We start from the raw sequence: 11,449 nt of genomic DNA, 5'->3' as shown, positions 1-11,449 counted from the left end.
ATTTGAATCTGTATTCTAGCTTTCCAAAAACACTTTTGCCGAGTAGAAGATATAATGAAAGTGATGGTGTAATGAGTTTGTTCTAATGGGAAGACATAATTTTGAACTGGGACAAAATTAAATTGAATACTAATTTGGCCATTTCCAAATGTAAGACAATAAGTATGTACATTCTCATCTGTAAAAAGATGAGAATGATTTACAAATGTTTTGGGGAGTGAATTAGATAAAGTTGCATATAAAATGCAATTTGCACTAGGACATAATAAGAACTAACGAAACAGAGATGCTCATTTTGTTACCCCTAGAATCTCTTGATGTCAAAATGTTGCATTATAACATTATTGTACTTTGTGATTAATTTTTCATTCCTCATCAGACTTCATTTGAGGGGAAAAACATGACTATTCAATATAAAGTCTCAACATACTTCATAATTTCATATAATTTTGAAAAGTTAAACCTAAATTAGAAACAAATATATCTTATACTCTACCCCTTTTTGGCAAATATGCTGGTCCTCAGTATACTTTACTGTGCCAATGATTTTAGAAATAGAAATATGAATTATATATCATAGTCACTAGCTTAGACATCATTCACACTCATTATTTAATATTGCATTGAGGTCCTAATGTGTGCTGCAGACTATTATAAATGATTAGGGATGGTAAACAAAACAATCTGTAGCCTCTAGTTGTGGACGTGGTACTCAAAAACCTTTACAGACATTGCAGATAGTGTGCTACAGGGATCTTTATAAATATAAAATATGGTAGTGTGGGGGGGGAAAAAGCTAAATACAAAAGTAATGTGAAAAGATATGTAAAAAAATAAATCCAGTAGCAACTGTACTAGGATTTTCTTTCATTTTTAGATGCAATTAAGCATGGAAACAGGAATGATGTCTTGATATCCTAATAAGCAAGGAATGATGCATGTACAGTTAAGCCAAAATCTGAATTGAGTTTTTCCTTAAAATTTAAACATTTTGGGATCAGTGTAAAAATATTATTCCTTTTCAAATATATACTCTTATTTCTAACTTTTCTCAGAGTTAAATTTGGTAAGCTTCACCCATGTTCAGCAAAATATTATGTCACTACTGATTTAATTCATTCACTACTATCATTATTAATTCAATATTGTGTTGTTTCTTTCATTGGTCTGTTAATCTACTACTAGTTGTGTATACTCCCTTTCCCCCCTGAAATTTTGCTGCTTTACTCCATTTTTTTATAATTTTATTTAATTAATATTTATTTTCAATAGAACATATAAATGCAGTGAAATGAAATTTCAGTGAAATTGCACCCCAGCGGACCACTTGATTTTCCTTTCTATCATATGGCACATCTGGAAATAAGAATGGTTAAAAACAAGAGTTTTGGAGAAATTCCAAATTATATAATTGCATTTATAATATAAATTATACTCCCTAAAGAAATTTAGTTGAGTGGAATACTCTCACTATTTCTAAAATTCCTCTTTTTGAACCTTATAAAGATTTCTTGTATACTTATGGCTCTCTATTTCCAGTTAGAATATTTTTTGTATACTCATAACTTACTTTGTAATTTAATGTCCTTATTCAATAGATATAAAACTAGCAATTCCTCATTCTTTTCCCATAAATAATACTATAAAACACTATATTTTTCCATTTCTCTATACAAATTGATAATAATAAATACTGTATTTTTAATTTTTTTGAAAAATAATGAAAGCTCAGTTCTGTCAAAACTATTAAAACTTTCCTTGCATTCAGTCAAATTAAGAAATTTAATGAATCCGATCTTCTTATCTTCCATCTGTTTTTATTGTCACTGTTGATTCTTGTTGAAAACAGGATTACACCTTTTCCAAAAATGTCTATATTCTAATTCCTGGAACTTAAAAATACATTCCTTAATTGGCAAAGGGATTTTTGCTAATATGATAGAGTTAAAGATCTGAGTTTGGGAAAATTATCCAGGCAGTACCAATGTAATCACTGTTGCTTTATATACATCAGAAGTTCAAAAGCAAAAAGAAATTCTACCTGTGGATGGCAGATGTATACCCTGCCTAAGAGTTCCATTTGCTCTTCCTGATGAACTACCCTAAAGATTTTAAACCTGTCTAGACAGCTACACTATTGAGTTAATTTGGAATTACTTTCATAATCTTTATATTCTGATAGCACTGTTTTTTATTGAATTCTGGAGGTTACATACAGTTCAGATGGGATTACCTTGGAATTATTTGCTAATGGCAAACCTTCTAAAATGATAAATATATTTGAGAGCTGAGTAGTTTGACTCAAGTAAATAAGCAAACTGACTAGAAAATAATAAATAAATATGGATTCTTTCAAAGAGTAGCATTGTATTTCCTGTTTAAGTGATCAAAGAAAGTAGTAACCTGCGTTTCAACACCCTGGGATGAGTCAGGATGAAAGACAAGATACTCTACTCTTCAAGGAAAGACAGTTGTCTCTTTCCACAGCATAAATTTGAAAAGTATATACTTTGCCAAGGAACTTTTCAAAGGCATAAAGTTAGAAGGCATCATTAGTGTGACAATTCACTATGATCAATCATTTCAGTGACATACATAAGGACTATTTCCATGTTTGGATCCTCATTCTCAATGGTCTTTACAATGTTCCTGAGAGCGCTCTCTGTAGCCTGGAATTTGAGGATCTAAAGACCCATTCAATTCATTATGAAGTCCATTATTTCACCTGCTGCCAAAATACACTTTTCAAAATATATTCTATTTCCTCTTTACTGAAATATCAAAAGCTTTTTTTTTTTTTTTTTTTTTTTTTTTTTAGTATGGTTTACTTTTAGGTGTAGGTTGATTATTTTTAAGCTTACTTTAATGACAACATGTTTTTGCTGGTGTGACCATTGGGTGACTGGTTTTAGATGAGTCTTGGTCTAGCAGCCCAAATCATGATGCTGGTTACTTAAACTGCCTTAATTGTCTTTTCTCTTCCTTCTCAAAGTGAGTTTTAACTTTTGTCTTCACAAGAAGTCTTGAGAGATATTTAATATCTTCCTTTATAAAAGTAAAATAGTGGTTGTTGATTTCATAGAGCATGTGTTCTAGACATTCAAGATCTGAAAATTTCCCAGAACATTAACCTAGATATTTCTGTTTTATTTCAAATGCAAAATGCCACACTTGAAACAAGCATAGGCCAAAATACTACTGACGTTTGTTTTTGCCAAATATGTTACTCGAAAGTGCATGAGAAAATGTACTTGTTTTCTCATGATACCAAATTCAAGCAAGATATTTGCATATAGAAAAATAACTTGCACAGATTTTTTTAATAGGATAGACAATGTCAAAGCAGTAGTTTGAGTAGTTTTTTATAAATACATTGAAACTGTCTGTGATGATCCTAGAGAACCTGACTGAGAAACTAGAATTATTAAGAAACAGTTCATTTCAAGCAACAGCTCATTTTAAAACATTGTTATTTTTCTCTACTTTTCTTTAAAAAAAGGGAAGAAAAGAAACTAATTCAGGTCTTTTTTTTTCCTAAGTTAAGCTTTATTTTTCATAATTATATCATCCTAGACATGAAATGCAGTGACAGTAGATATCACATCAAAACATTTTACTCTTAATCCAGAACACCACAAGAAGATGTATAAGTAAGGAAATAAGCTTTGACATCGTTGTCAAGTCAAAATTGTAGGTAATTATTTTAAAGTAGGTCTTCTTTTATATTTTAAAACTGAAGGAACAAAAGTGGCCATAATTATTTTGCCATGGAAATGTAAAAATAGTACAGTCCATAATTTAGGAGTTATCAATTCTATTCTCTGTGTGATGCAGCAAGAACATAGCAAATAAAACATTTATGTGAAAAATATAACATTAAAATGAGCTGAGTGCAATTCAAGTTATCATATAGATGATTTGAATAATGTACATTTCATTTGAATGTTGTGTCATTTAGTACCCTTCCACACCCATTTAGTGTGGAAATTTAGTGCATTGGTGTGCGCACATACATGGCATATGTAGTATGTGTAGTATATGTGGTATATGCAGGGATTTTCTTAGCCAAAATGTCACTGATGTTTTTTTCTGAATATGTTAATCAAAAGTGTGTGGGAAAATGTACTTGCTTTTTCATAATGCCAAAATTCAAGCAAGATATTTGCATATTGAGAAATAAAATTTAGGAAAAATACGATGTTTTTTGAGACATGGTTAAAATAATATCAAAGTCATCACACCACCACACTACAAACTTGTTTCCTTGATATTCCTAATTAGTGACTATTCCATGGAGAACAAAATTTCCTTTTTTAAAAAATAAGTTTTTGTCCTTTCTCTGCTGCATATTGACAAGTCAAACATGTAAAATACTTTGAAAGATATTAGAGAAATTTCCTTGGGTGCTTCAGGCAATGAGGAAGAAAGACAGACAAAAACAGTCTGTTAATAAGTCTTAAGAGGAAATAAGATATGAATCTGGAAAAATACAGACTAGAAATAACTGTAATGATACATCACACTTTGTTTTTATGAAAGTAGAATAGCATGTCCTTTAATCCCTGATGAAGAGTTCTATAATTTTATGATCTTCATAGATTTTAAATTGAGGTAGTAACACTGTTGAAAGTGAATTTAAATTTATTTTAGATGTTTTATTTTTGGAATCAAAGGGATCCAGAGTATTTCTTTCAGCCAAAATGGCTGTGTTTCTGGTGCACCTGCTTTAATTTGTGGGAATGAACAATAAGAAAATTGTAAGTTTATGCTAAAATATACAAACTAAAAATAATAGACTTTTAATTGGAGTTGATACGGCACGGGTTGAATTTAGGTTGGGTTTCTGAATTTAGTTCCATGGAAAAAGGCAATTGATCTATTGATGTTTATAGCAATAACAGCTCGTATTTCTTTAAGTCTAAGTAGACACCAGATGCTGTCATTAATACTTTCTGTGTATTATACTACATTATTGTCACTACTTTGTGTGTAAACTTATGATGAGACTACATTCCTATAAACACAGGTTAAGCTGAAAATCTCATAAGCTGAAAACAGATTTACTACACCTACTCTACTAAACACCCTGTCTTAGCTTATGTCCTCTTTGCTCACCCTCAAGTTCCTGTGGCTGACTGGGAGTCCTGCTCTTTGCTGCTGCCTTGGTAAAGATCAAAATTCAAGGTTTGGTTTCTACTGAACGTGTTTTACTTTCACCCCATCACATAGTCAAAAAGTCCTAAGTTGAACCATGGTAACTCAGGGACCATATGTGTTCTGCATCAACATAAAATAGATTACATTTTATGATGCCTATATCTAAATTAATATAAGAAAATGTAAATGTATATTTTTATCAAAGTTGATGAATCATTCAATAGGGCATTCATTGATAGAAGAAAGTCACTGAGCTCATGTTGTAGAAATAAATTCTAGCCTTTTACCCAGGCAGAGGAAGAACAAGTGGTACTTCAGGAATGGTGAGGTCAGGAGAAGTTTTATTACTCATGCATGAGGTCCCAGACCTGGGTACCCCAGCAAGGTTTGAGCACCAGTTTAAAGACCAAGGGTTCCTTTTATACACAACTGTCTCCATATCTGTTACATTCATAGCATCATTTTTCAGCAGACACAACCATTTGTGGCAAAGTCCCCAGACAAGGGGGGCAAGGCAAAGGGGAAAGATGCAGGCATTTGAGGATGGCCTTGGAGAGATAGACCAGCTGGTTGGCTGCTCGACCTTGTAGATAAGACTGCTGAGGCCCTGGCCTTGAATCTTGAAAGGGAAGGAGCTGTAAGTAAGCAAACTTGTTAAATATGCCTGCATTGGAGTGTTCATTGCACCTGGGCTGGAAGTTCTGCTGGAATCTTTATTATATTCATATGCTTAATATATTTTCACTTCAATGTTTTATGAAATTCATCACCATAATGCAAGTAAGACAAAAATTAATAAGCCCTAGTGTTTATCTTACAGGGATTATGACTAGTAAGAGTTGTTCAATCTGTTGACAAAATCCTTCCAGGTTTTATTTCTTGTAATCCATCAACTCAAATTCTCAAATTCTGCCATATTTTAATGATACCTTTCCTGACTTCTCCAAACACCAATAATTTTTCATTCTTCCTTTTTACTTATTTGGGAAACAGTCTCAATAATATTTGTAAAGGGATCGTTTAAAGATAGCCATTTTTTTTTCTCATAAACTGCAAAGACCTCCACAAATCAAATACCAATATGTATTTCCACTTCTAATATTCATATTAAAGCCTAAGTGTGTAATTATTCATAAATACAATTTGATAATTAGTTATGATTATAGGATAATAGATGCAGCATATATCTACCTACACTTAGAGATCTCACCTATGAAATACAAAGTGAAAATGATAAAATGTTATTATTTTTCAGAAGAGGATGTATGACATTGCCCAAAGAAATTTTAAATAAAATGCTCTCAATCATTTATGGAAATGGTATGATAGGCATAATATCAATAAAGCAAACTGTATGCAATTACTAGTCTCGGTCTAGTAATCGATTCAAAGCCATTTTCTCTCATAGTGCTTCACGTACTCAAGGACTTTTGTTTGTGTGTTTTAATGCTGACTGAGTTTTGCACTACATTAAGAGACCATTGAACAGGTAAGCTACTTCAAGAACGGTACACTTGACTTTGTGAAGGCCATGTTCTCATTGGCAATTTTGAAAAACACAAGTAAGTAGTGTCATCCAGCATGAATTAAAACACTTGAACTCTTTTGTATCATCACTATTCAACAGTTTTACCAGTTCATTTCCTAGTGAAAAATATACATAGATAAATAGCATTTGAGTTTACTTTTTGGCACAATGGCAGTTAACTTACAATTGAGATTATGCAGCATCTATTATCCATCACAGTTATATTTAGCTTCTGTAAAAGTCATCTCTGGGAAGATATTTGTAAGGTACAGTTATTATTCAAAACCCAATTGAACTGACATATCAAAATTTTGTATTTTTTCCTCTAAGGTTAATGAATATTTACAAAGTTAATCAAGAATTGATATAATAATTCAGGAAAAATCTGGCATACATTTATATTTTTTGCTTTGAATAATCAAGATTTTTGCTAACATTCATCACATTTAAAAGGTAATCACTAAAGTATTTATTTCTCCCAGCAGAACATGAGAGACATGGAAACTAAAGCAATGGTAGGGGAAATTGTTTTGGAAAAAGAAAACATTTTCTACACTGAAGAATAAAGGAAAAAGTTCACTTACGTATTTATTCAATGAGCATAAATGCAACATTTAGCCTGAATCAGGCAATATGGCAATATCTAAACCGAAAAATGACTTGGAGGTGATGGTGTCCTTAACTCTCTGGTGGACAGACTGAAGTAAGGAAACAAATCTGAAAACTTATTTAGTGGTTCAAAGAGGTAGTACTGAATATTAAACAACAAATCATTATGGGTTTGATAGGGTTTGAGCTTATTAATATCTTCAACCGAAGTAAACAGTTATTTTTAAAATATTTTATGTTTTAAGAGATTTGAAATTTTTTCCTAGGTAAACAGTTTCAAGCACTTCACCTTTGTAATATTTTGGTTTTGAAGCCTAACTATGTTTCCAACAGACTATCAATAAAACCAGTGAACAAGAGAGATATTCTGGGTAGTTCTACAGATTAAATAAGTGCCATTTATTTATTTTAATGCATTGTCTTCTTTAGGACATGCCATTGTATTTTGCTAATTGACAGAAAAGTACTTTGGTTAAAGAAAAACCTGATAACACCAGCAGTAAAAACTATATTTTGTGGGCCTCCCCAGGTGGCGCAGTGGTTGAGCGCTGGGCTGCGAGGCTGCCCGCAGCCTCTGCAGCGCTGGTTCGTTCCCTGGCCACCAGCGAGGGTCCCACCAAAAAAACAAAACAAAACAAAACAAAACTTTATTTTGTGAGGAATGAAATGTTGACTTTCACTCTAAATGTGCTGGGGAGGGGAAACCTCCAAATGCTAGTTATTTTAAGATTGTATGCAGGGTTTGATATTTTTGTGTCCCATGTGTTATCCTTGTTTTTTTTTTCCTTATTATTGATTTTAGACTACCATAGACATATATGCTTATTTCAATTAAAAACTAAATTAATTGGGCCTCCCCAGTGGCGCAGCGGTTGAGGGCTGGGTAGCGAAACTGCTCACAACCTCTGCTGCGCCGGTTCGATCCCCAGCTGCTCCCCGGCCACCGGAGCAGGGTCCCACATGGCGCGCAGACCTCTCCTGCCGCCCGCTGCTCCCCTCAGCAGTGTTCTTCGGTCCTTCTGCCTGTTCTGCTCCCCGCTCTGGCTCTGGTGAATTCTCTCACCCTCCCACGCTTCTGACTGTACCCACTGCTTGTATTAATAAATAAAATAAAATAAAATAAATCTTAAAAATAAAATAAAATAAAAACTAAATTAATTCAGGTAATCAAAGTAACCCTCAGTCAAGATATCATGGATGTCTTTTCATTATTTCCACATTATTTTCCTATACATATCCTGCATAGCAGGGAGTAAAATAAATGCTAATAAAGGAAGTTCTTCCTCTCTCCACTTTCTTTCTCTCTCCTTTGTCACAACACAGCAAAAAGCTCATCTACAAACCACCAAGAAATTCCTCACCAGGAAACCAGAAAGTTAATTAACTGGTAATTTGTTCTTACACTTTTCAGCTCCCAGAATAATCATGAGACATAAAGCTTATGTTTAAGCCACCTAGTGCATTATATTTTGTTATAGCAGCTCATGCTGACTAAAACACACACAAAAACCACACCCAAAGAGGCACACACAAATTCCGTATATTTACAGTTAAAATGGGACTTTATATTACTTTTTGCTAATCTTTATTGAGAAGGGCTTCATGGAGGCCTTTCCAATTCATCAAGTTGGGGGATTTACTCTGACTTTCAAAGCACCGTGGTTTACCATTCTGGGGATTTAAGTAGCTTTTTATATCCTTTTAAAAATTAAATAATTTATTTTTAACAAATTGAGAAGCAATTTTGTTATTGATTCATACTTTTTACATATTTCCCTTAAAATACTTTTTTTTTTTGCCTAGAGTTATTAAAATTGGACATGTTAAATATACTTTTAGTCTTTGTGTTATAATTTGGATATTTGTAAATATGACTTACTTATCCTAATAAAGAGTAGAAAATTATTTGTGGCTTTTAATTTTATTCATCTTTAGATTTTCCATAACACCTATCATAGTGGTTGCATAAGGTAGATATTTAATAAATATCTCTCAGATATTGAAATAATCCAGCATTAATATTGCAAGGCTCCAGCTATTAAGTGATACTATTTTCTTAATGAGATTTAAGCAAATGTTTACTGTTTAATTAGTAGATTTTATTAAATTTTAATTCTTTTTTTATTTATATTTACCAATCACAGGACAATAGTTTAATACTACTTACTTTCTGCAAGGTTAATCAAAATAATAAGAGTAACATATCAGTTAAGTTTTGAGATTACTTTTCCTAGATCTCTCAACCAAACAAAAATTATTTCAGAAAGCTTATTCAAAACCAAATCTTTTGTGAATACCTACAGTGTATCCAAGACTTTTATATAATGACTTCTGATTGTATTAACAAAAACATTAAACTCTTTGGAGAGAGAAAAAACAATATGTTCAAATTCTCAGTAAGCCGTATATCACAGGATGTAATTGCTAAGTGACATTAACACAATGATATCATTGATCAACATTTGAGAAAAAAACAGTTAATTGCAATTGTCTTAATCAAATATATTTTTTTATAGAGGCATGTTTTTATTTATTTTATTTGTTTGTTTGTTTTTTGTTTTTTGTTTATACATGCACTGGGTACAGTCAGAAACGCGGGAGGGTGAGAGAATTCACCAGAGCCAGAGCGGGGAGCAGAGCAGGCAGAAGGACCGGAGTACACTGCTGAGGGGAGCAGCGGGAGGCAGGAGAGGTCTGCGCGCCATGTGGGACCCTCCTCTGGTGGCTGGGGAGCAGCCGGGGATCGAACCTGTGCCGCAGAGGCCGCGGGCAGCTTCGCAACCCAGCGCTCAACCACTGCGCCACCGGGGAGGCCCCAAATAAATATATTTTTATTTAAATTCCAGATCGTGCATGTGCAAAAGAAGAAGTCTGAACTGTTATATTTTTCTTTTTTTTTTTTTTAACTTTTGCTTCCTTTTATTTTACGTTGAACTTATTCCCTTGCCATAAGTTTTTGTTTCTTCAGTTTCTTCTGCGATATATTTTTCTTCTGTGCCACCTCCTCTTCTGGTTTAGGAACAATCTGCTCTTTTTCAGTAAGGATCATCTCAATGTGGCAGGGGGAGCTTATGTATGCGTTAATCCCACCATGACCTCTGTTCGCATCTTAGGGCCTTTGTTCACCTGGATATGCTCAATTACCAGAGAATCTACATCTAAACCCTTAAGTTCCGCATTGCTCTCTGCATTTTTAAGCTTGTGCAGTAAAAATTCAGCACTCTTTTTGGGCCACTGACCTTGCGTCCAACCCCACTGTTTGGCCTGGGCACACCTGCCAACGCCACCATTGTAACGATGGAATGGCACACACTGCTTTTGTAGAGTGACATCCTTTAGATACTTGGTGGCTTTTCAGATATGCATACACTTGATGGCCTGGGCAGTTTCACGAGTTCTTAAAATGAACACGGAGATTTGAACCTCTTGATTTGCATGATTTTGTAGGGTTTTCTGGGTCAAGTGAGTAGCGAACCATTTTCAGAGATCACTAAGGCCGCATACAGGAAGAGTCTTATAATATTTCAAAGAAGTTTGTTTTGAAATAAATATTGAGTGATAGTTAATATGGCAATTTTATAATTTAAAAGTAAAACTTTTTCAGAACATTCCAAAATGGAGCTTTATTTTTTTTAATATTTGATTTTCATTATTTTTTTATTTTTTATATAAATGTGGAAGATTTATTATAAGTATTATCACAATGTTGTGCCCTTCTACATAAATCTCCTTTTTTTTTTGGCTTTTTTTAAATTTAAATTTTATTTTTATATTCCCCATACAATTACAACCCCTTATTTTCACCTCATGCCTTCCTTTCCCTGCTCCCCACCCCCCACAGAGTGTCTCTGGTTCATAGTTGTTTGTTGATTTTGATATTTTCCTTTCTTATAGTTATTCTTTTTCCTGGTCCCTTATTTAAGTTTTCTAGATTCCTGCTATGAGTGAGACCATCCAGTATTTTTCTTTTTCTTTCTGGCTTATTTCACTGAGCATAATCCCTTTCAGCTCCATCCATACTACTGCAAATTGCATGTGTTTATCTTTTTTGAATGCTGAGTAATATTCCATGGTGTATATGTACCGCATCTTCTTGATCCAGTCATCTATATTTGGGCATTTGGGTTGTTTCCAAAGCTTAGCTATTGTAAATTG

At 33.3% G+C, this 11,449-nt stretch overlaps 1 pseudogene across 1 annotated transcript; it reads right to left on the bottom strand.

Annotated features, from left to right (window-relative positions):
* Window positions 1-9,873: 9,873 nt before the first annotated feature.
* On the bottom strand, window positions 9,874-11,130 carry LOC311171353 (large ribosomal subunit protein uL22-like; annotated as a pseudogene). The gene has a single exon. The product of its transcript is annotated as a large ribosomal subunit protein uL22-like (transcript).
* Between the last annotated feature and the right edge of the window lie 319 nt (window positions 11,131-11,449).

The sequence above is a fragment of the Talpa europaea genome (assembly GCF_964194135.1).
Source record: "Talpa europaea genome assembly, chromosome: 5".
In the NCBI taxonomy this organism is placed as follows: domain Eukaryota; kingdom Metazoa; phylum Chordata; class Mammalia; order Eulipotyphla; family Talpidae; genus Talpa; species Talpa europaea.
Note: the sequence above shows the minus strand (reverse complement) of the source record. Positions and strands in the feature narration are given on the sequence as shown.